This window comes from Erythrolamprus reginae, chromosome 4 (assembly GCF_031021105.1).
Source record: "Erythrolamprus reginae isolate rEryReg1 chromosome 4, rEryReg1.hap1, whole genome shotgun sequence".
Lineage (NCBI taxonomy): Eukaryota > Metazoa > Chordata > Lepidosauria > Squamata > Dipsadidae > Erythrolamprus > Erythrolamprus reginae.
The window spans coordinates 124,795,062-124,819,221 of record NC_091953.1 but is presented as its reverse complement, the minus strand read 5'-3'; the positions used below and the strand labels follow the sequence as shown (position 1 = coordinate 124,819,221).

Sequence of the window (24,160 nt, the reverse complement as noted above, 5' to 3'; positions counted from 1 at the left end):
TTTCTTGCTTTCTGGTTTCTTCTTTCACACTTCTTTCTTCTTTTGATGTGCCCAACAATTGTTGTCTCTTCCAAGGAAAATTTGTCAGCACATGTTCCATCCCTTATTCTCCAAAGCTAGAAAACTATAAGATCTTTTATAAATCAACAGCCAGATCTAGCGTTACAAAAAGGCTGTTGAGGTTTCTTTCTGGTTCTAAGAACCATTGCCAGAGCTAAATTATGCCAGGCAGAAATCTATGAAATCTAAATTGATCAATGGCCACACCTCACATTAAAAATGGCCACTGAGGTTTGCTTTCTGGTTTTAAGAACCATTGCCACGGCTTCATTATGCCAGGCATAAATCTATAAAATCTAAAATTGATCAATGGCCACACCTATCATTAAAAATGGCCATAGAGGTTTTCTTTCTGGCTCTAAGAACCTTTGCCAGGGCTAAATTATGCCAGGCAAAAAAGATATAAAATACGTTATTGATTATTGGCCACATCTAGTATTAAAAAGGGCCATTTAGATATTCATACTGGTTCTAAGAACCATTGCCAGGGCTAAATTTCTATTTTCCCTATCAACCCCGCAGGCTGCCAAGTGAATAGTCTGTCTTCTAAGTTCGTGTGGTACATGCCTTTGAAATAAAAAAAAAAAATCAACGTTACTTATTTCATATACAGGGTTACCCTTATTAGCATAAAGTAGTGGAAGATGAACCCCACCCATATCCTAAAATCTTGGGGGATTGTAAGACTCAGCCAAACTTACCACACAGCATAGATGATGACGTAACAGCAGAAGACCAACAGTCTTGGTCTGGAGACATTCCCTTGCTTTCTGGTTTCTTCTTTCAGAATTCTTTCTTCTTCTGATGTACCCAACAATTGTTGTCTCTTCCAAAGAAAATTTGTCAGCACATGTTCCATCCCTTATTCTCCAAAGCTAGAAAACTATAAGATCTTTTATAAATCAACAGCCAGATCTAGCGTTACAAAAAGGTTGTTGAGGTTTCTTTCTGGTTCTAAGAACCATATGCCAGGGCTATGTTACACCTGGCACATATTGCCAGGGCTAAATTATACCAGGCAGAAATCTATAAAATCTAAAATTGATCAATGGCCACACCTCACATTAAAAATGGCCACTGAGGGTTTCTTTCTGATTCTAAGAACCATTGCCATGGCTAAATTATGCCAGGCAGAAATCTATAAAATCTAAAATTGATCAATGGCCACACCTCACATTAAAAATGGCCACTGAGGGTTTCTTTCTGATTCTAAGAACCATTGCCATTGCTAAATTATGCCAGGCAGAAATCTATAAAATCTAAAATTGATCAATGGCCACACCTCACATTAAAAATGGCCACTGAGGGTTTCTTTCTGGTTCTAAGAACCATTGCCAGGGCTAAATTATGCCAGGCAAAAAAGATATAAAATACGTTATCGATTATTGGCCACATCTAGTATTAAAAAGGGCCATTTAGATATTCATACTGGTTCTAAGAACCATTGCCAGGGCTAAATTTCTATTTTTCCTATCAACCCCGCAGGCTGGCAAGTGAATAGTCTGTCTTCTACGTTGGTGTGGTACATGCCTTTGAAATAAAATTAAAAAAAACAACGTTACTTCAGTGGCTACTGGAGTTTTACTCCTACGATTCACAATACACAGTGGTACATTCTTTTATTTCATATGCAGGCTTACCCTTATTAGCATAAAGTAGTGGAAGATGAACCCCACCCATATCCTAAAATCTTGGGGGACTGTAAGATTCAGCCAAACTTACCACACAGCATAGATGATGACGTAACAGCAGAAGGCCAACAGTCTTGGTCTGGAGACATTTTCTTGCTTTCTGGTTTCTTCTTTCACACCTCTTTCTTCTTTTGATGTGCCCAACAAGTGTTGTCTCTTCCAAGGAAAATTTGTCAGCACTTGTTCCATCCCTTATTCTCTAAAGCTAGAAAACTATAAGATCTTTTATAAATCAACAACAGATCTAGCGTTACAAAAAGGCTGTTGAGGTTTCTTTCTGGTTCTAAGAACCATTGCCAGAGCTAAATTATGCCAGGCAGAAATCTATGAAATCTAAATTGATCAATGGCCACACCTCACATTAAAAATGGCCACTGAGGTTTGCTTTCTGGTTTTAAGAACCATTGCCACGGCTTCATTATGCCAGGCATAAATCTATGAAATCTAAAATTGATCAATGGCCACACCTATCATTGAAAATGGCCATAGAGGTTTTCTTTCTGGCTCTAAGAACCTTTGCCCGGGCTAAATTATGCCAGGCAAAAAAGATATAAAATACGTTATCGATTATTGGCCACATCTAGTATTAAAAAGGGCCATTTAGATATTCATACTGGTTCTAAGAACCATTGCCAGGGCTAAATTTCTATTTTCCCTATCAACCCCGCAGGCTGCCAAGTGAATAGTCTGTCTTCTAAGTTCGTGTGGTACATGCCTTTGAAATAAAAAAAAAAAATCAACGTTACTTATTTCATATACAGGGTTACCCTTATTAGCATAAAGTAGTGGAAGATGAACCCCACCCATATCCTAAAATCTTGGGGGATTGTAAGACTCAGCCAAACTTACCACACAGCATAGATGATGACGTAACAGAAGAAGACAAACAGTCTTGGTCTGGAGACATTCCCTTGCTTTCTGGTTTCTTCTTTCAGAATTCTTTCTTCTTCTGATGTACCCAACAATTGTTGTCTCTTCCAAAGAAAATTTGTCAGCACATGTTCCATCCCTTATTCTCCAAAGCTAGAAAACTATAAGATCTTTTATAAATCAACAGCCAGATCTAGCGTTACAAAAAGGTTGTTGAGGTTTCTTTCTGGTTCTAAGAACCATATGCCAGGGCTATGTTACACCTGGCACATATTGCCAGGGCTAAATTACACCAGGCAGAAATCTATAAAATCTAAAATTGATCAATGGCCACACCTCACATTAAAAATGGCCACTGAGGGTTTCTTTCTGATTCTAAGAACCATTGCCATGGCTAAATTATGCCAGGCAGAAATCTATAAAATCTAAAATTGATCAATGGCCACACCTCACATTAAAAATGGCCACTGAGGGTTTCTTTCTGATTCTAAGAACCATTGCCATTGCTAAATTATGCCAGGCAGAAATCTATAAAATCTAAAATTGATCAATGGCCACACCTCACATTAAAAATGGCCACTGAGGGTTTCTTTCTGGTTCTAAGAACCATTGCCAGGGCTAAATTATGCCAGGCAAAAAAGATATAAAATACGTTATCGATTATTGGCCACATCTAGTATTAAAAAGGGCCATTTAGATATTCATACTGGTTCTAAGAACCATTGCCAGGGCTAAATTTCTATTTTTCCTATCAACCCCGCAGGCTGCCAAGTGAATAGTCTGTCTTCTACGTTGGTGTGGTACATGCCTTTGAAATAAAAAAAAAATCAACGTTACTTATTTCATATACAGGGTTACCCTTATTAGCATAAAGTAGTGGAAGATGAACCCCACCCATATCCTAAAATCTTGGGGGATTGTAAGACTCAGCCAAACTTACCACACAGCATAGATGATGACGTAACAGCAGAAGACCAACAGTCTTGGGTCTGGAGACATTCCCTTGCTTTCTGGTTTCTTCTTTCAGACTTCTTTCTTCTTCTGATGTACCCAACAATTGTTGTCTCTTCCAAGGAAAATTTGTCAGCACATGTTCCATCCCTTATTCTCCAAAGCTAGAAAACTATATGATCTTTTATAAATCAACAGCCAGATCTAGCGTTACAAAAAGGCTGTTGAGGTTTCTTTCTGGTTCTAAGAACCATATGCCAGGGCTATGTTACGCCTGGCACATATTGCCAGGGCTAAATTATACCAGGCAGAAATCTATAAAATCTAAAATTGATCAATGGCCACCCCTCACATTAAAAATGGCCACTGAGGGTTTCTTTCTGATTCTAAGAACCATTGCCATGGCTAAATTATGCCAGGCATAAATCTATAAAATCTAAAATTGATCAATGGCCACACCTCACATTAAAAATGGCCAGAGGGTTTCTTTCTGGTTCTAAGAACCATTGCCAGGGCTAAATTGTGCCAGGCAAAAAAGATATAAAATACGTTATCGATTATTGGCCACATCTAGTATTAAAAAGGGTCATTTAGATATTCATACTGGTTCTAAGAACCATTGCCAGGGCTAAATTTCTATTTTTCCTATCAACCCCGCAGGCTGGCAAGTGAATAGTCTGTCTTCTACGTTGGTGTGGTACATGCCTTTGAAATAAAAAAAACGACAACAACGTTACTTCAGTTGCTACTGGAGTTTTACTCCTACGATTCACAATACACAGTGGTACATTCTTTTATTTCATATGCAGGCTTACCCTTATTAGCATAAAGTAGTGGAAGATGAACCCCACCCATATCCTAAAATCTTGGGGGACTGTAAGATTCAGCCAAACTTACCACACAGCATAGATGATGACGTAACAGCAGAAGGCCAACAGTCTTGGTCTGGAGACATTTTCTTGCTTTCTGGTTTCTTCTTTCACACTTCTTTCTTCTTTTGATGTGCCCAACAAGTGTTGTCTCTTCCAGGGAAAATTTGTCAGCACTTGTTCCATCCCTTATTCTCTAAAGCTAGAAAACTATAAGATCTTTTATAAATCAACAGCCAGATCTAGCGTTACAAAAAGGCTGTTGAGGTTTCTTTCTGGTTCTAAGAACCATTGCCAGAGCTAAATTATGCCAGGCAGAAATCTATGAAATCTAAATTGATCAATGGCCACACCTCACATTAAAAATGGCCACTGAGGTTTGCTTTCTGGTTTTAAGAACCATTGCCACGGCTTCATTATGCCAGGCATAAATCTATGAAATCTAAAATTGATCAATGGCCACACCTAAAAATGGCCATAGAGGTTTTCTTTCTGGCTCTAAGAACCTTTGCCAGGGCTAAATTATGCCAGGCAAAAAAGATATAAAATACGTTATCAATTATTGGCCACATCTAGTATTAAAAAGGGCCATTTAGATATTCATACTGGTTCTAAGAACCATTGCCAGGGCTAAATTTCTATTTTTTCTATCAACCCCACAGGCTGCCAAGTGAATATTCTGTCTTCTAAGTTCGTGTGGTACATGCCTTTGAAATAAATAAAAAATCAATGTTACTTATTTCATATACAGGGTTACCCTTATTAGCATAAAGTAGTGGAAGAAGAACCCCACCCATATCCTAAAATCTTGGGGGATTGTAAGACTCAGCCAAACTTACCACACAGCATAGATGATGACGTAACAGCAGAAGACCAACAGTCTTGGTCTGGAGACATTCCCGTGCTTTCTGGTTTCTTCTTTCAGACTTCTTTCTTCTTCTGATGTACCCAACAATTGTTGTCTCTTTCAAGGAAAATTTGTCAGCACATGTTCCATCCCTTATTCTCCAAAGCTAGAAAACTATAAGATCTTTTATAAATCAACAGCCAGATCTAGCGTTACAAAAAGGCTGTTGAGGTTTCTTTCTGGTTCTAAGAACCATATGCCAGGGCTATGTTACGCCTGGCACATATTGCCAGGTCTAAATTATACCAGGCAGAAATCTATAAAATCTAAAATTGATCAATGGCCACCCCTCACATTAAAAATGGCCACTGAGGGTTTCTTTCTGATTCTAAGAACCATTGCCATGGCTAAATTATGCCAGGCAGAAATCTATAAAATCTAAAATTGATCAATGGCCACACCTCACATTAAAAATGGCCACTGAGGGTTTCTTTCTGATTCTAAGAACCATTGCCATGGCTAAATTATGCCAGGCAGAAATCTATAAAATCTAAAATTGATCAATGGCCACACCTCACATTAAAAATGGCCACTGAGGGTTTCTTTCTGGTTCTAAGAACCATTGCCATGGCTAAATTGTGCCAGGCAGAAATCTATAAAATCTAAAATTTATCAATGGCCACACCTCACATTAAAAATGGCCAGAGGGTTTCTTTCTGGTTCTAAGAACCATTGCCAGGGCTAAATTTCTATTTTTCCTATCAACCCCGCAGGCTGGCAAGTGAATAGTCGGTCTTCTACGTTGGTGTGGTACATGCCTTTGAAATAAAAACAACAACAACGTTACTTCAGTTGCTACTGGAGTTTTACTCCTACGATTCACAATACACAGTGGTACATTCTTTTATTTCATATGCAGGCTTACCCTTATTAGCATAAAGTAGTGGAAGATGAACCCCACCCATATCCTAAAATCTTGGGGGACTGTAAGATTCAGCCAAACTTACCACACAGCATAGATGATGACGTAACAGCAGAAGGCCAACAGTCTTGGTCTGGAGACATTTTCTTGCTTTCTGGTTTCTTCTTTCACACCTCTTTCTTCTTTTGATGTGCTCAACAAGTGTTGTCTCTTCCAGGGAAAATTTGTCAGCACTTGTTCCATCCCTTATTCTCTAAAGCTAGAAAACTATAAGATCTTTTATAAATCAACAGCCAGATCTAGCGTTACAAAAAGGCTGTTGAGGTTTCTTTCTGGTTCTAAGAACCATTGCCAGAGCTAAATTATGCCAGCCAGAAATCTATGAAATCTAAATTGATCAATGGCCACACCTCACATTAAAAATGGCCACTGAGGTTTGCTTTCTGGTTTTAAGAACCATTGCCACGGCTTCATTATGCCAGGCATAAATCTATGAAATCTAAAATTGATCAATGGCCACACCTATAATTAAAAATGGCCATAGAGGTTTTCTTTCTGGCTCTAAGAACCTTTGCCAGGGCTAAATTATGCCAGGCAAAAAAGATATAAAATACGTTATCGATTATTGGCCACATCTAGTATTAAAAAGGGCCATTTAGATATTCATACTGGTTCTAAGAACCATTGCCAGGGCTAAATTTCTATTTTTCCTATCAACCCCGCAGGCTGCCAAGTGAATAGTCTGTCTTCTAAGTTCGTGTGGTACATGCCTTTGAAATAAAAAAAAAATCAACGTTACTTATTTCATATACAGGGTTACCCTTATTAGCATAAAGTAGTGGAAGATGAACCCCACCCATATCCTAAAATCTTGGGGGATTGTAAGACTCAGCCAAACTTACCACACAGCATAGATGATGACGTAACAGCAGAAGACCAACAGTCTTGGTCTGGAGACATTCCCTTGCTTTCTGGTTTCTTCTTTCAGACTTCTTTCTTCTTCTGATGTAGCCAACAATTGTTGTCTCTTCCAAGGAAAATTTGTCAGCACATGTTCCATCCCTTATTCTCCAAAGCTAGAAAACTATAAGATCTTTTATAAATCAACAGCCAGATCTAGCGTTACAAAAAGGCTGTTGAGGTTTCTTTCTGGTTCTAAGAACCATATGCCAGGGCTATGTTACGCCTGGCACATATTGCCAGGGCTAAATTATACCAGGCAGAAATCTATAAAATCTAAAATTGATCAATGGCCACACCTCACATTAAAAATGGCCAGAAGGTTTCTTTCTGGTTCTAAGAACCATTGCCAGGGCTAAATTATGCCAGGCAAAAAAGATATAAAATACGTTATCGATTATTGGCCACATCTAGTATTAAAAAGGGCCATTTAGATATTCATACTGGTTCTAAGAACCATTGCCAGGGCTAAATATCTATTTTTCCTATCAACCCCGCAGGCTGGCAAGTGAATAGTCTGTCTTGTAAGTTCGTGTGGTACATGCCTTTGAAATAAAATTAAAAAATCAACGTTACTTATTTCATATACAGGGTTACCCTTATTAGCATAAAGTAGTGGAAGATGAACCCCACCCATATCCTAAAATCTTGGGGGATTGTAAGACTCAGCCAAACTTACCGCACAGCATAGATGATGACGTAACAGCAGAAGACCAACAGTCTTGGTCTGGAGACATTCCCGTGCTTTCTGGTTTCTTCTTTCAGACTTCTTTCTTCTTCTGATGTACCCAACAATTGTTGTCTCTTCCAAGGAAAATTTGTCAGCACATGTTCCATCCCTTATTCTCCAAAGCTAGAAAACTATAAGATCTTTTATAAATCAACAGCCAGATCTAGCGTTACAAAAAGGCTGTTGAGGTTTCTTTCTGGTTCTAAGAACCATATGCCAGGCCTATGTTATGCCTGGCACATATTGCCAGGGCTAAATTATACCAGGCAGAAATCTATAAAATCTAAAATTGATCAATGGCCACCCCTCACATTAAAAATGGCCACTGAGGGTTTCTTTCTGATTCTAAGAACCATTGCCATGGCTAAATTATGCCAGGCAGAAATCTATAAAATCTAAAATTGATCAATGGCCACACCTCACATTAAAAATGGCCACTGAGGGTTTCTTTCTGATTCTAAGAACCATTGCCATGGCTAAATTATGCCAGGCAGAAATCTATAAAATCTAAAATTGGTCAATGGCCATACCTATCATTAAAAATGGCAAGAGGGTTTCTTTCTGGTTCTAAGAACCATTGCCAGGGCTAAATTATGCCAGGCAAAAAAGATATAAAATACGTTATCGATTATTGGCCACATCTAGTATTAAAAAGGGCCATTTAGATATTCATACTGGTTCTAAGAACCATTGCCAGGGCGAAATTTCTATTTTTCCTATCAACCCCATAGGCTGGCAAGTGAATAGTCTGTCTTCTACGTTGGTGTGGTACATGCCTTTGAAATAAAAACAACAACAACGTTACTTCAGTTGCTACTGGAGTTTTACTCCTACGATTCACAATACACAGTGGTACATTCTTTTATTTCATATGCAGGCTTACCCTTATTAGCATAAAGTAGTGGAAGATGAACCCCACCCATATCCTAAAATCTTGGGGGACTGTAAGTCTCAGCCAAACTTACCTCACAGCATAGATGATGACGTAACAGCAGAAGGCCAACAGTCTTGGTCTGGAGACATTTTCTTGCTTTCTGGTTTCTTCTTTCACACTTCTTTCTTCTTTTGATGTGCCCAACAAGTGTTGTCTCTTCCAAGGAAAATTTGTCAGCACTTGTTCCATCCCTTATTCTCCAAAGCTAGAAAACTATAAGATCTTTTATAAATCAACAGCCAGATCTATCGTTACAAAAAGGCTGTTGAGGTTTCTTTCTGGTTCTAAGAACCATTGCCAGAGCTAAATTATGCCAGGCAGAAATCTATGAAATCTAAATTGATGAATGGCCACACCTCACATTAAAAATGGCCACTGAGGTTTGCTTTCTGGTTTTAAGAACCATTGCCACGGCTTAATTATGCCAGGCATAAATCTATGAAATCTAAAATTAATCAATGACCACACCTATCATTAAAAATGGCCATAGAGGTTTTCTTTCTGGTTCTAAGAACCTTTGCCAGGGCTAAATTATGCCAGGCAAAAAAGATATAAAATACGTTATCGATTATTGGCCACATCTAGTATTAAAAAGGGCCATTTAGATATTCATACTGGTTCTAAGAACCATTGCCAGGGCTAAATATCTATTTTTCCTATCAACCCCGCAGGCTGCCAAGTGAATAGTCTGTCTTCTAAGTTCGTGTGGTACATGCCTTTGAAATAAAAAAAAAATCAACGTTACTTATTTCATATACAGGGTTACCCTTATTAGCATAAAGTAGTGGAAGATGAACCCCACCCATATCCTAAAATCTTGGGGGATTGTAAGACTCAGCCAAACTTACCACACAGCATAGATGATGACGTAACAGCAGAAGACCAACAGTCTTGGTCTGGAGACATTCCCTTGCTTTCTGGTTTCTTCTTTCAGACTTCTTTCTTCTTCTGATGTGCCCAACAATTGTTGTCTCTTCCAAGGAAAATTTGTCAGCACATGTTCCATCCCTTATTCTCCAAAGCTAGAAACCCTTAAGATCATTTATAAATCAACAGCCAGATCTAGCATTAGTAAAAGGCTGTTGGAGTTTGCTTTCTGGTTCTAAGAACCATATGCCAGGGCTATGTTACGCCTAGCACATATTTATAAAATCTATAAAAAAATAAGATAACATTTTTAAAAACATAAAAAAATAAATGGCCACAGCTAGCATTAAAAAGGGTCATTGACGTTTTCATTCTGGTTCTAAGACCATTGCCAGGGCTATATTACGCCTGGCATAAATTTATAAAATCTATAAATAAATGAAATTAAGAAATTAAGAAATAAATAAAATAAATGGCCACACCTAGCATTAATAGGGGCAGCTGAGGTTTTCTTTCTTGTTCTAAGAACCATTGCCAAGGCTATATTATGCCTGGCAGAAATTTATAAAATCTATAAAAATAAATAAGTAAGTAAGTAGGTAAGTAGGTAAGTAGGTAGGTAAGTAGGTAAGTAAGTACGTAAGTAAGTAGGTAATTAAGTAAGTTAGTTAGTAAGTTAGTAGGTAAGTAGATAGATAGGTAGATAGATAGATAGATATAGATAGATAGATAGATAGATAGACAGACAGACTGACAGACAGGTAGGTAGGTAGATAAATAAATTGGCCACACCTAGCATTAAAAATGGCCAATGAGGTTTTATTATTATCAATCACACCAGACCAACTATGAAGAAATACAGAATGTCCCATCAAACTACTGCCAAAGAAGCTAACAACAAAGAATCTCCAAGACTACAAATCTTCTATGATTTGTGGACTTCAACTCCCAGACTTCCTGAGGCAATCATGCTAGCTCAGGAATTCTGGGAGTTGAAGTCCACATGTCATAGAAGAGCCAACTTTGCCTACCCCTGTCCAAGACCATTTACACCAACACTGAAAGAAGCCACTAAAACCATAAATTGACAGCAAACTGCACTCCCTTCCAGCACTGATGATGTTCCCTAGTTTCCTAACAAAACCTCTACAAGGAAGCCACTGAGCTCAGACACCACCAAGGATGCATCATTTCAATGATGAGCCACAAATATTATCCTCTGCCAATATACCTCGTATCCAATTGCATTACTTCCGGTTTTAAGAAGTCTGGCTGGTACTGGCATTATTTCTAAGATGGGAGGTAATCCCAAAGGATTCCCTTCCAGTCTGAGTCTCACTGAGGGGGTCCTCAGGCATTGGAGGAGGCTTTTAGCTGAGCACTGTTGTCTCTTCCAGTGTGATTCGCCCTCACTGCTTACTCAGGGACTGAAAAGCCATCCCCAGAGACAGAACGCTAAATTGCGCTCACCGCCACAGCTCAAAAGTTCTTGCGGGACCTGTGCGATTTTGCTGCTGCACCTGTGGAGGTAGGAGCCACAGGTATAACCAGCTAAAAAATCACGCACGGAGCCACAGGTAAAACCATGCTGAAACACAGGCGCAATTTTTCTACCTCCCCAGGTTCAACAGCAAAATCGTGGTGGTCCCACAAGAACCTACAAGCCGCAGTGACAAGTGCAATTTAGCCTTCCAGCTCGCTGCCATTGATACATTTTAATGTTGGGGTTTTTAAATATACAGTGATCCCTTATCTTACAAACTTAATTGGTTCTGGGACGAGGTTCTTAAGGTGAAAAGTTTGTAAGATGAAACAATGTTTCCCATAGGAATCCATGGAAAAGCGATTAATGCGTGCAAGCCCAAAATTCACCCCTTTTGCCAGCCAAAGTGCCCATTTTTTGCACTGCTGGGATTCCCCTGGGGCTCCTCTCCATGGGAAACCCCACCTCCAGACTTCTGTGTCTTTGTGATACTGCAGGGGAATCCCAGCATCACAAAAACAAGTGCTTTGCTGGCAACTGAAGTCCGGAGGTGGGGTTTCCCAGTGAAGGGAGCATCAGTGAAATTGCAGCATCACAAAAACACCGAAGTCCTCAAAACCCCACCTCCGGACCACTGTGTTTTTGCAATGCTGCCATTTCACTGAGGCTCCCCTCGCTGGGAAACCCCACCTCTGGACTTCTGTTGTCAACGAAGTGCCCACTTTTGCACTGCTGGGATTCCCCTGCAGCATCACAAAAATACGGAAGTCCGGAGGTAGGGTTTCCAATGGAGGGGAGCCTCAGGGGAATCCCAGCAGCGCAAAAACAGGTGCTTCGCTGGCAACGGAAGTCTGGAGGTGGGGCATCCCAAGGGCGGCAGTGGGTTTGTAAGGTGAAAATAGTTTGGAAGAAGAGGCACAAAAATCTTAAACCCCGGGTTTGTATCTCGAAAAGTTTGTATGACGAGGCGTTTGTAAGATGAGGTATCACTGTACAACTTTGCCAAAGCAAGTAAATTTTAGCAAGGTCCAAAAAAATTTCCACAACATGTCGCAAACAGTACCTGCCAGGCTTCCTCACTTTCAATACACTGAATAAAACCATCTGTCTTACTGTTGATGTCTTCTTCTACGTCTATTGGATTCATGCCTTTGGGGGGGGGGGGGGAAATCAGAATCACCAAATAACCAAAAGATGTTCAGAAACTAGAATACTAATCCTGTAATTTTATGTGGTTTTAGCCTGCAAGGGTATGGCTATATTTACCTCAGGCTTTACTGGGAAGCAAATTTTAATTCTCATTCACCTGTGACGGTTTGGTCTTTTTACGAGGAGAGGGTTAAGATTACCTCAAATTCCATCAAAATTTTATTCTAATAAATTGGGTAAACCTCAGGAATTGACTTAATTCCTAGAAAATAAGATCAACTCCTGACCCGAAGTAATATTAGTTAACTTTTGAAACTTTGTGCATATTTTACTTCTTTAAGGATTTGAGTCTTGACTAAAATTACCCCAGGTCACTTTATTTCTGAGAGCAAGGTCACCTCCTGCAGTAATTTTATCTTTACCTTTAAAACTGTTTTTAATTTTGATCTGCCTTTGGTGGTTTGGTCTTTTTAACAGGGCATGGATGAGATTACCTAGAATTGCATCTATTTTACTAAAAATGCTTAGCATAAAGTAGTAGAAGATGAACCCCACCCATATCCTAAACAAACTTAACTCACAGCATAGATGATGACGTAACAGCAGAAGGCCAACAGTCTTTGGCTGGAGACATTTTCTTGCTTTCTTCTTTCTTCTTTCACTTCGTGCCCAGCAAGTGTTGTCTCTTCCAACGAAAATTTGTCAGCACTTGTTCTATCCCTTATTCTCCAAAGCTAGAAAACTATAAGATCTTTTATAAATCAATAGCCAGATCTAGCATTACAAAAAGGCTGTTGAGGTTGGCTTTCTGGTTTTAAGAAACATTGCCAGGGCTAAATTATGCCAGGCAAAAATCTATAAAATCTAAAATTGATCAATGGCCACACCTCACATTAAAAATGGCCACTGAGGGTTTCTTTCTGGTTCTAAGAACCATTGCCATGGCTAAATTATGCCAGGCAGAAATCTATAAAATCTAAAATTGATCAATGGCCACACCTCACATTAAAAATGGCCACTGAGGGTTTCTTTCTGGTTCTAAGAACCATTGCCAGGGCTAAATTATGCCAGGCAGAAATCTATAAAATCTAAAATTGATCAATGGCCACACCTCACATTAAAAATGGCCACTGAGGGTTTCTTTCTGGTTCTAAGAACCATTGCCATGGCTAAATTATGCCAGGCAAAAATCTATAAAATCTAAAATTGATCAATGGCCACACCTCACATTACAAATGGCCACTGAGGGTTTCTTTCTGGTTCTAAGAACCATTGCCAGGGCTAAATTATGCCAGGTAGAAATCTATAAAATCTAAAATTGATCAATGGCCACACCTCACATTAAAAATGGCCAGAGGGTTTCTTTCTGGTTCTAAGAACCATTGCCAGGGCTAAATTTCTATTTTTCCTATCAACCCCGCAGGCTGGGAAGTGAATAGTCTGTCTTCTAAGTTGGTGTGGTGCATGCCTTTGAAATAAAAAAAAAATCAACGTTACTTCAGTTGCTACTGGAGTTTTACTCCTAAGATTCACAATACACAGTGGTGCATTCTTTTATTTCATATGCAGGGTTACCCTTATTAGCATAAAGTAGTGGATGATGAACCCCACCCATATCCTAAAATCTTGGGGGATTGTAAGACTCAGCCAAACTTACCACACAGCATTGATGATGACATAACAGCAGAAGGCCAACAGTCTTGTTCTGGAGATATTTTCTTGCTTTCTGGTTTCTTCTTTCAGACTTCTTTCTTCTTCTGATGTGCCCAACCAGTGTTGTCTCTTCCAAGGAAAATTTGTCAGCACTTGCTCCATCCCTTATTCTCCAAAGCTAGAAAACTATAACATCTTTTATAAATCAACAGCCAGATCTATCATTACAAAAAGGCTTTTGGAGTTTGCTTTCTGGTTCTAAGAACCATGGCCAGGGCTAAATTATGCCAGGCAGAAATCTATAAAATCTAAAATTGATCAATGGCCACACCTCACATTAAAAATGGCCACTGAGGGTCTTTCTGGTTCTAAGAACCATTGCCGGGGCTAAATTATGCCAGGCAGAAATCTATGAAATCTAAATTGATCAATGGCCACACCTCACATTAAAAATGGCCACTGAGGGTTTCTTTCTGGTTCTAAGAACCATTGCCAGGGCTAAATTATGCCACGCAGAAATCTATAAAATCTAAAATTGATCAATGGCCACACCTTACATTAAAAATGGCCACTGAGGGTTTCTTTCTGGTTCTAAGAACCATTGCCAGGGCTAAATTATGCCAGGCAGAAATCTATAAAATCTAAAATTGATCAATGGCCACACCTCACATTAAAAATGGCCACTGAGGTTTGCTTTCTGGTTTTAAGAACCATTGCCAGGGCTAAATTATGCCAGGCAGAAATCTATAAAATCTAAAATTGATCAATGGCCACACCTCACATTAAAAATGGCCACTGAGGTTTGCTTTCTGGTTTTAAGAACCATTGCCAGGGCTAAATTATGCCAGGCAGAAATCTATGAAATCTAAAATTGATCAATGGCCACACCTCACATTAAAAATGGCCACTGAGGGTTTCTTTCTGATTCTAAGAACCATTGCCAGGGCTAAATTATGCCAGGCAGAAATCTATAAAATCTAAAATTGATCAATGGCCACACCTCACATTAAAAATGGCCACTGAGGGTTTCTTTCTGGTTCTAAGAACCATTGCCAGGGCTAAATTATGCCAGGCAGAAATCTATGAAATCTAAAATTGATCAATGGCCACACCTCACATTAAAAATGGCCACTGAGGGTTTCTTTCTGATTCTAAGAACCATTGCCAGGGCTAAATTATGCCAGGCAGAAATCTATAAAATCTAAAATTGATCAATGGCCACACCTCACATTAAAAATGGCCACTGAGGGTTTCTTTCTGGTTCTAAGAACCATTGCCAGGGCTAAATTATGCCAGGCAGAAATCTATAAAATCTAAAATTGATCAATGGCCACACCTCACATTAAAAATGGCCACTGAGGGTTTCTTTCTGATTCTAAGAACCATTGCCAGGGCTAAATTATGCCAGGCAGAAATCTATAAAATCTAAAATTGATCAATGGCCACACCTCACATTAAAAATGGCCACTGAGGGTTTCTTTCTGATTCTAAGAACCATTGCCAGGGCTAAATTATGCCAGGCAGAAATCTATGAAATCTAAAATTGATCAATGGCCACACCTCACATTAAAAATGGCCAGAGGGTTTCTTTCTGGTTCTAAGAACCATTGCCAGGGCTAAATTTCTATTTTTACTATGAACCCCGCAGGCTGGCAAGTGAATAGTCTGTCTTCTAAGTTGGTGTGGTACATGCCTTTGAAATAAAAAAAAAATCAACGTTACTTCAGTTGCTACTGGAGTTTTACTCCTAAGATTCACAATACACAGTAGTGCATTCTTTTATGTCATGTGCAGGGTTACCCCTACTTAACATAAAGTAGTGGAAGATGAACCCCACCCATATCCTAAAATCTTGGGGGACTGTAAGTCTCAGCCAAACTTACCTCACAGCATAGATGATGACATAACAGCTGAAGGACAACAGTCTTGGGCTGGAGACATTTTCTTGCTTTCTGGTTTCTTCTTTCAATTTTTTTCTTGTTCTTCTGCACCTAGCAAGCGTTGCCTCTTCCAAGGAAAATTTGTCAGCACTGGTTCCATCCTTTAGTCTGCAAGGCTAGAAAACTACTGGCCACATTAGCATTAAAAATGGCCAATGAGGTTTTAATACTATCATTCACACCAGACCCACAATTAAGAAATACCGAATGTCCCATCAAGCTACTGCCAAAGAAGCTAACAACAAAGAATCTCCAAGACTACAAATCTTCTATGATTTGTGGACTTCAACTCCCAGACTTCCTCAGACAATCATTCTAGCTCAGGAATTCTGGGAGTTGAAGTCCATATGTCATAGAAGAGCCAACTTTGCCTACCCCTGTCCAAGACCATTTACACCAACACTGAAAGAAGCCACTAAAACCATAAATTGACAGCAAACTGCACTCCCTTCCAGCACTGATGATGTTCCCTAGTTTCCTAACAAAACCTCTACAAGGAAGCCACTGAGCTCAGACACCACCAAGGACGCATCATTTCAATGGTGAGCCACAAATATTATCCTCTGTCAATACACCTCCTATCAAATTGCATCACTTTGGGCTTTAAGAAGTCTGGCTGGTACTGGGAGGGAGGTGATCCCAAAGGATTCCCTTCCCGTCTGAGTCTCACTGAGGGGGTCCTCAGGCATTGGAGGAGGCTTTTAGCTGAGCGCTGTTGTCTCTTCCAGTGTGATTCGCCCTCACTGCTTACTCAGGGACTGAAAGGGCAACCCCAGAGAAGACTTCCAGTGTGAGTCTCCCACAGTGTCCACTCAGAAACTCAATGAGACAGGCAGCAGCTTGATCTCATTCAGGGTGAGTGTCCGAAAGCTCAGGGACTGAAAGACCTCTATAAGTAGGGGCATCACCCCCATCACCAGGGTATATATGGAATGTGGAATGTGGAATGTGATCTGGTTCTAAGAACCACAGCCAATAACCAAAATTATGATGAGTCAGAATTTTTTTTGATACTTTTTATCTAAGTTATAAACTTATGACTGCTCTTTTTACCATTGATCAGTGGTGGGCTACGAGACAGAACGCTAAATTGCGCTCACAGCTCAAAAGTTCTTGCAGGACCAGTGCAATTTTGCTGCTGCACCTGTGGAGGTAGGAGCCACAGGTATAACCAGCTAAAAAATCACGCACGGAGCCACAGGTAAAACCATGCTGAAACACAGGCGCAATTTTTCTACCTCCACAGGTTCAACAGCAAAATCGCGCCGGTCCCACAAGAACTTACGAGCCGTAGTGGTGAGTGCAATTTAGCCTTCCGGCTCGCTGCCATTGATACATTTTAATGTTGGGTTTTTTTAATAAATAACTTTGCCGAAGCAAGTAAACTTTACCAAGGTCTAAACATTTTTGCAGCAACATGTCGCAAACAGTACCTGCCTTCAATACAGTTCACTACAGTTCCTCGCTTTCAATGCACTGAAGAGTAAATGAAACCATCTGTCTTACTGTTGATGTCTTCTTCTTCGTCTATTGGATTCATGCCTTTGGGGGAAAAAAGAATCAATATCACCAAATAACCAAAAGATGTTCAGAAACTAGAATACTAATCCTGTAATTTTATGTGCTTTTAGCCTGCAAGGGCAGGGCTATAATTACCTCAGGCTTTACTGGGAAGCAAATTTTAATTCTCATTCACCTGTGGTGGTTTGGTCTTTTTACAAGGAGATGATTGAGATTACCTCAAGTTCCACCAAAATTGTATTCTAATAAATTGGCCAAACCTCAAGAACTGACTTAATTCCTTGAAAATAAGATCAACTCCTGGATCTGAAGTAATATTAGTTAACTTTTGACCAGTTATTTGAAGTAGATACTTTCTGCATACTGTATTTTAGGTAGATACTTTCTGCATACTGTATCTTTAACTCTGGCGTGCTGCTCAATTACACACTCTAACCTGCAAATTGTTCATTTTAGGTATTTATATTTGGCCTTTTTGAAAGCTTTTTTCACTTGGAAACAAGTTTGAACATTTCTTCACACAATGAAATGAAAAAATTAATGCTTATTGGTGTAGTATTACTTCAGGTCCAGGAGCTGACTTTCCTCTCACTATATAAAGCTGAGGTAATTTTAGCTAGTTAAAAGCAGGGAAATTACCACAGGTGAACAAGCGGTAAAATTAGCTTCAAGGCAAAATACAGAAGCTTCAGTTGCTCTTTATTTCTTGAAGAAAGTGATTTATTGGGACCTGAGGAAATTTTAGTCAAAGCTCAAGTCCTTAACAGAAGCAAAATATATAAGAAAACTAGTTGCCTCAAGGCACTACAGGCAAAAGTTAAGTAAAATTAGTTCAAGTCCAGGAGTTTGACCTTATTTTCTTGAAATAAAGCCAGGTCTTAAGGTAATTCTGAGATTATGTTAGCCAAGGCTCATATTTTTAGTAAAATAGATGGAATATTCTGTAATCTCAGCCATGTCCTGTTAAAAAGACCAAACCACCACAGGCAGAACAAAATCAGAAACAGAGAAATATAGATTGATGGCAGAAAAGACCTCATGGTCCATCTACTCTGCCCTTATACTATTTCCTATATTTTCAAATTAAAATTAACAGTTTTAAAGGTAAAGATAAAATTACCACAGGAGGTGACCTTGCTCTCAGAAATAAAGTGACATTTTAGTCAGGACTCAAATCCTTAAATAATCCACCTTCGAGATATGTCCCTGGCATTTTACTCCTTAGAATACACCCCCGGGGTTAAAATTACTACAGGTGCTATCTAACACTAGGCTATTAAGCGGCTAAAGAACTCACGCTCCCCTCACCTCCCTATCCGGCAAGTTTTAAAAAGCCTGAGGGGGGGGAAAAAAAACCTTACCTCAAAAGCTCAAAAGGCCCTGCCCGGCCTCGAGCTCGAGGACTTGAGCTGCGGAGGCGCCGGAGTGACTATTTTTGGGGTTCTCCGGCGCCCCGCAGCATCGAACGAGAGACCCTCCAGCCGCAAAGTCTACTCCTTCGGGCAACGCACTTGCTAATTTTCCACACAGCTGAGGCTTTTTAAATGCTCCCCGCCTCTCGAGCGAGGAGAGGCACCCTGACCAATCCGAGGGAGGAGTTTTCAAGAGCAGCCAATAAACGGGCGAGAGGGGCGGGGAGAAAGACCCCGGGGAGCCTCTGAGGGGGTTTGGGCGGGAAAGGCTCGGTTGCACTGATTCCTGTGCGGGACCCTCAGCACCTGGAGGGGTTGCCATGGAGACGACTCATTGCAGCCAGGTGAAGAAGATTGGAGGCTTGAGCCAGGTGAGTTCAATGAATCTTAAATGACAACGAACTGTAAACGACCAATACAAACTACTTTCGCAGAATACCCTATGTGTTGTATTGGGCAAATCCAGCTAGTGAAACAAATTGGCTCTTTTCTACTTTGGAGTTGTTTGGAGTGAGTGGCATATAAATACAATAAATAAATAATAATGTTTTAAAATAAAGTTGGAATGGAGAAACTGTGGTCTTTTGGATATTGCATTACACCAGTATTACACCAAATATCTTCAAGTTGCCAAGGTTGGGAAACACTGTATTACACAGACACCTGATTAGGGACACCTGGTTTTGGAGATATAGGTAGAAACATAGAAGATTGACAGCAGAAAAAGACCTCATGGTCCATCTCGTCTGCCCTTATACTATTTCCTGTATTTTATCTTAGGATGGATCTATGTTTATCCCAGGCAGGTTTAAATTCAGTTGCTGTGGATTTCCCAACCACATCTGCTGGAAGTTTGTTCCAAGCATCTACTGCTCTGAGTCAAATAATATTTTCTCACGTTGCTTCTGATCTTTCCCCCAACTAACTTCAGATTGTGCCCCCTTGTTCTTGGGTTCACTTTCCTATTAAAAACACTTCCCTCCTGAACCTAATTTAACCTTTAACATATTTAAATGTTTCAATCAGGTCCCTCCTTTCCCTTCTGTCCTCCAGACCAGTGTTTTTCAACCAGTGTGCCGTGGCACACTAGTGTGCCGCGAGACATGGTCAGGTGTGCCGCGAAGCTCAGCAAGAGAGAGAGAGAAAGCAAGAGAGAGAGAGAGAAAGAAAGAGAGAAAGAAAGAGAGAGAAAGAAAGCAAGAGAAAGAAAGGCAGGGAAGGAGGGAGAGATAGAAAGAGAGCAAAAAGGAGGAAGGAAGGAAGAGAGAAAGAAAGAGGGATGGAGAGAGGAAGAAAGGGAGAGAGAGAAAGAGGGAGAGAAATAGAGCGAAAGGGAGGAAGAGAGAGAGAGATAATTTTTTTGTCCAAACTTTTTTAGCCCCCCCCACTCCCCCCTGCTCAATGTGCCCCATGATTTTGTATATGTAAAAAATGTGCCGCAGTTCAAAAAAGGTTGAAAATCACTGCTCCAGACTATACAGATTGAGTTCATGAAGTCTTTCATGCTAAGTTTTATGCTTAAGACCAGGGGTCCCCAAACGTTTTACACAGGGGGCCAGTTCACTGTCCCTTAGACTGTTGGAGGGCCAGATTATAAAAAAGAGAGAGGGGGGCACATTTGTTGGCATCTCTGCTAACTTGGGGAAGGGAAAACCGCGGGTGCTTCTAGGAGGTATTTATTGATTTATTATTTTATTTATAGTATGTACGTAGCCAGCTGACTTCATTATTGCAACTCTGGGTAGCAGTAAATTTAAAGGAAAACAAAAGAGAAGACAAAGCAGCGTAACAATCCAAGTTCAAATCTAACAAACCTTAAGAGACAATTCAAGTAACACCTCCTTCGCTTCCTCTCGATGGAAACTCTGATTATTTATTTACTTATTGGATTTCTACGCTGCCCCTCTCCGAAGACTCGAGGCAGCTTACAACATAGAAGAAAACAGTGGTTACAATAAAACTGAATCCAATTAAATTAAAAATTGCATAGCTACCATATATAAAATCCCTGGTAATATTAATCAATCACACTCATTCGTACAGCAACCATATAATAATATTAATAATTAATAATAATTTATTAGATTTGTATGCCACCCCTCTACGAAGACTCGGGGCCACTCACCACAATAATAAAACAGTCTGACAATGTAAACAAATCTAATATTAAAAAAGCATCTAAAAACCCATCATTTAAAAACCATGCAACACACGCATACCATACATAAAACTATAAAAGCCTGGGGGAGATGTCTAAATTCCCCCATGCCTGGCCATATAGGTGGGTCTTAAGTAATTTGCAAAAGACAAGGAGGGTGGGGGCAGTTCTGATCTCTGGGGGGGGAGTTGATTCCAAAGGGTCGGGGCCACCACAGAGAAGGCCCTTCTTGAGCATGGCAAAAATATTATTTGTTAACACAAATTCAGGCAAATTCAGGCTGGAGGTATTACTGGCTAATGAGCGGCGATAAGTAACCTCAGACTGCAAACCAATAATCATTAATCTCAGTCCTTGGAATGATTTCTGGCAGTTTGACCAAAGTTACAGTTCAATGAAACTCAACAGCAAATAAAACTGGCATGAATAAAATGTCAGTGAAAGCAGAAAATTATCTCAGCTTCGATTCACCAAACACCATGGTGATAAACATTGTTCACCACTCCCCATTTTCCCCAAACATAACTGGGGGTGCTACAGTCTCTGGTGGTTCCTCAGTCCCTAACTCCCCTTCACTCTTATTTTCGGATTCAGAAGAACACTGGCCTGTGATGCCAGTACTCATCCATCTCTTGTCCTCAAAATCCATGACCAGAGCTGAGCTAGACATAGACCACTCGCAACAGAAGATCTCCAGCTTTTCATCCTCGTTTATTTCCTTTAGGTGTCAAATTTGGAGACTGCCCATCTCCCTCGCTGAGCTGCTCTTCATCCTGAGTTCAAGTTGCAAAAATAGTCTGGTTCTTCTTTGCTGTCTCTGTTCCATGGCTAATGGCTGGGAGTCAGCTTATGTCATCTCCTATCCAGACTCTAAGCAGATCTATAAAACACATCAGTAGGAAGTGGAGGTGTATACCAGGGAGAGTGGAAGGGAATCCAATTAAAGAAAGAACGCACAAGCATATTGTCTCCAGAATTGTGTTTCCGGCCTTTTATTGAGTACAGGTAGTCCTAAATGTATTCATTTAAGAACCACTTGAAGTTATAACCACACTGAAAAAAAGTGACTACAGCTGATCCTCCGTCTTATGAACAGAATTGGAAGGGACCTTGTAGGTCATCTAGTCCAACCCCCAATGAAGCAGGAGACGCTTCATCATTTCAGACAAATGGCAGTCCATTCTCTTTATTTATTTATTTATTACTTAGATTTATTTGTATGCCGCCCCTCTCCGAAGACTCTTCTTCCAGGTATGAAGCTCCCAAAACTTCTAAAGGCAACTTCTGTTCCATTAGTTGATTGTTGATTCCTCCTTATTCCCAAATTGGATTTCTCCTTGATCAGTTTACATCCATTATTCCTTTTCTGGCCTTCGGGTACTTTGGAAAATAGATTAGTCTCTTTCACTCTGTGGCAGCCCCTCAAGTATTGGAGCATTGCTATCATGTCTCCCCTGGTTCTTCTTTTCATCAAACTACCCAAGCCCAGTTCCTGCAACCATTCTTCATATGTTTTAGCCTCTAGTCCCCTAATCATCTTAGTTGCTCCTTCTCTGCACCATTGTAGAATCCTCACAGATCAACATTCAGCCTTCCCAACAAAACCTTCTAAGGAGCTTCGCACGCACTTTTTAGATCATGAACCCTAACAGCACGCAAACCTGGAGAGTAAATGCAACCCCGAAACCGGCTAAAAGCACAACAGAGAGTTAGCGAAAGGCACAGTGGGAGGGAACGTAGTTGGGATAGTAAATTTATGCACTATTTATTGAATACTTAATAGTTTTTTTATTATCCTTCTTTCTCTAGTACCTTAGTATGATCCTTAATTGCTTTTAAAATAGGAAAATAATTAAATAGTATGTTTTTACCCATAGACACTTTTAAAATCATCTTGATCTGAACCTTTATAGCAATTCAAGAAAATTGAGCTACTTGCCTAATCTGTTATCATACTGAACCTTGTGGGTTCAGTACAAAACCTTAAAATGTTACTGTGCTCCTCAACGAATAAAGCTGTCTATCATTTGTCCTTTTGGGGGCTATTCATATAATGGGACTTAATCCACTTTAAAAGAGTCCAATCACCTATGTGAAAACTTATCTTGGTCAGTAAGCCACTCCCACCCAGTCAAATGAACTTTCAGCCACCCCGTCACATAATTGTCAAGCCACTCCCATGTGTCACCTTGCTGGCAAGCCACTCCTACATGGTCACATGCCCCTCAAGCCACACCCACGCAATAAGCCACGCCCACAGTGTGTCCCTAAAACTTTTGGCAGCCCATCACTGGAAAGGCACAATGTGGGGCTGCGAGGGGGCTTGGCTTGGCTTGGCTTGGCTTGGATTAGAAACATAGAAGATTGACGGCAGAAAAAGACCTCCTGGTCCATCTAGTCTGCCCTTATATACTATTTCCTGTATTTTATCTTAGGGTGGATCTATGTTTATCCCAGGCATATTTAAATTCAGAGACTGTGGATTTACCCACCACATCTGATGGAAGTTTGTTCCAAGCATCTACTACTCTTTCAATCAAATAATATTTTCTCATGTTGCTTCTGATCTTTCCCCCAGCTAACCGCAGATTGTGCCCCCTTGTTCTTGGGTTCACTTTCCTATTAAAAACACTTCCCTCCTGAATCTTATTTAACCCTTTAACATATTGAAATGTTTCAATCATGCCCCCCCCCCTTTCCCTTCTGTCCTCCAGACTATGCAATTCAATGAGTGTTGGGACCCTTTTTATAACTGGCTAGGAAGCAAAAGCGAGAACAATAGGCTATAAGATTGTGATTTTTGATATCATCTCGAACTGTTACAAATCTGGTATAAACCATTTTATTATCTCATAAAATAGCACGAGACGTTATATATATTTAGATATGAAGATTTATTAATATCTGTTAACTTCTCCGCAATGTGTTTATTTCAACTCTGGCATTGAACCCTTCTGATACAATCCTCGAAACATGGTAATGAGCACATACAATTAGACCTAATTTTCGTTCTCAATACAACTCCCCTGTTTACTCGCTGACACTTTTACCCGTTTTTGTCTATATGTTTTTCTTTTCTTTTTCTTTTTTTTCTTTTTCTGTACTGTTTGTTCTTATGTTTCGAATTGTACCATATGATGTAT

At 39.9% G+C, this 24,160-nt stretch overlaps 4 long non-coding RNA genes across 4 annotated transcripts; all 4 read right to left on the bottom strand.

Moving 5' to 3' along the window:
- Nucleotides 1-574: 574 nt before the first annotated feature.
- Nucleotides 575-2,377, bottom strand: LOC139167402 (uncharacterized). The gene is made up of 3 exons (XR_011559128.1): nucleotides 1,783-2,377; nucleotides 762-1,590; nucleotides 575-627 (listed from the first exon to the last, which is right to left on the bottom strand). It is a non-coding gene; the product is annotated as an uncharacterized lncRNA (long non-coding RNA).
- A 223-nt stretch (nucleotides 2,378-2,600) lies between these two features.
- LOC139167401 (uncharacterized) lies at nucleotides 2,601-4,805 on the bottom strand. The gene is made up of 3 exons (XR_011559127.1): nucleotides 4,470-4,805; nucleotides 3,562-4,277; nucleotides 2,601-3,429 (listed from the first exon to the last, which is right to left on the bottom strand). It is a non-coding gene; the product is annotated as an uncharacterized lncRNA (long non-coding RNA).
- A 539-nt stretch (nucleotides 4,806-5,344) lies between these two features.
- On the bottom strand, nucleotides 5,345-6,344 carry LOC139167400 (uncharacterized). Its single transcript, XR_011559126.1, has 3 exons — nucleotides 6,296-6,344; nucleotides 5,974-6,106; nucleotides 5,345-5,861 (listed from the first exon to the last, which is right to left on the bottom strand). It is a non-coding gene; the product is annotated as an uncharacterized lncRNA (long non-coding RNA).
- Nucleotides 6,345-6,396: 52 nt separating this feature from the next.
- Nucleotides 6,397-8,089, bottom strand: LOC139167399 (uncharacterized). Its single transcript, XR_011559125.1, has 3 exons — nucleotides 7,850-8,089; nucleotides 7,113-7,715; nucleotides 6,397-6,980 (listed from the first exon to the last, which is right to left on the bottom strand). It is a non-coding gene; the product is annotated as an uncharacterized lncRNA (long non-coding RNA).
- Between the last annotated feature and the right edge of the window lie 16,071 nt (nucleotides 8,090-24,160).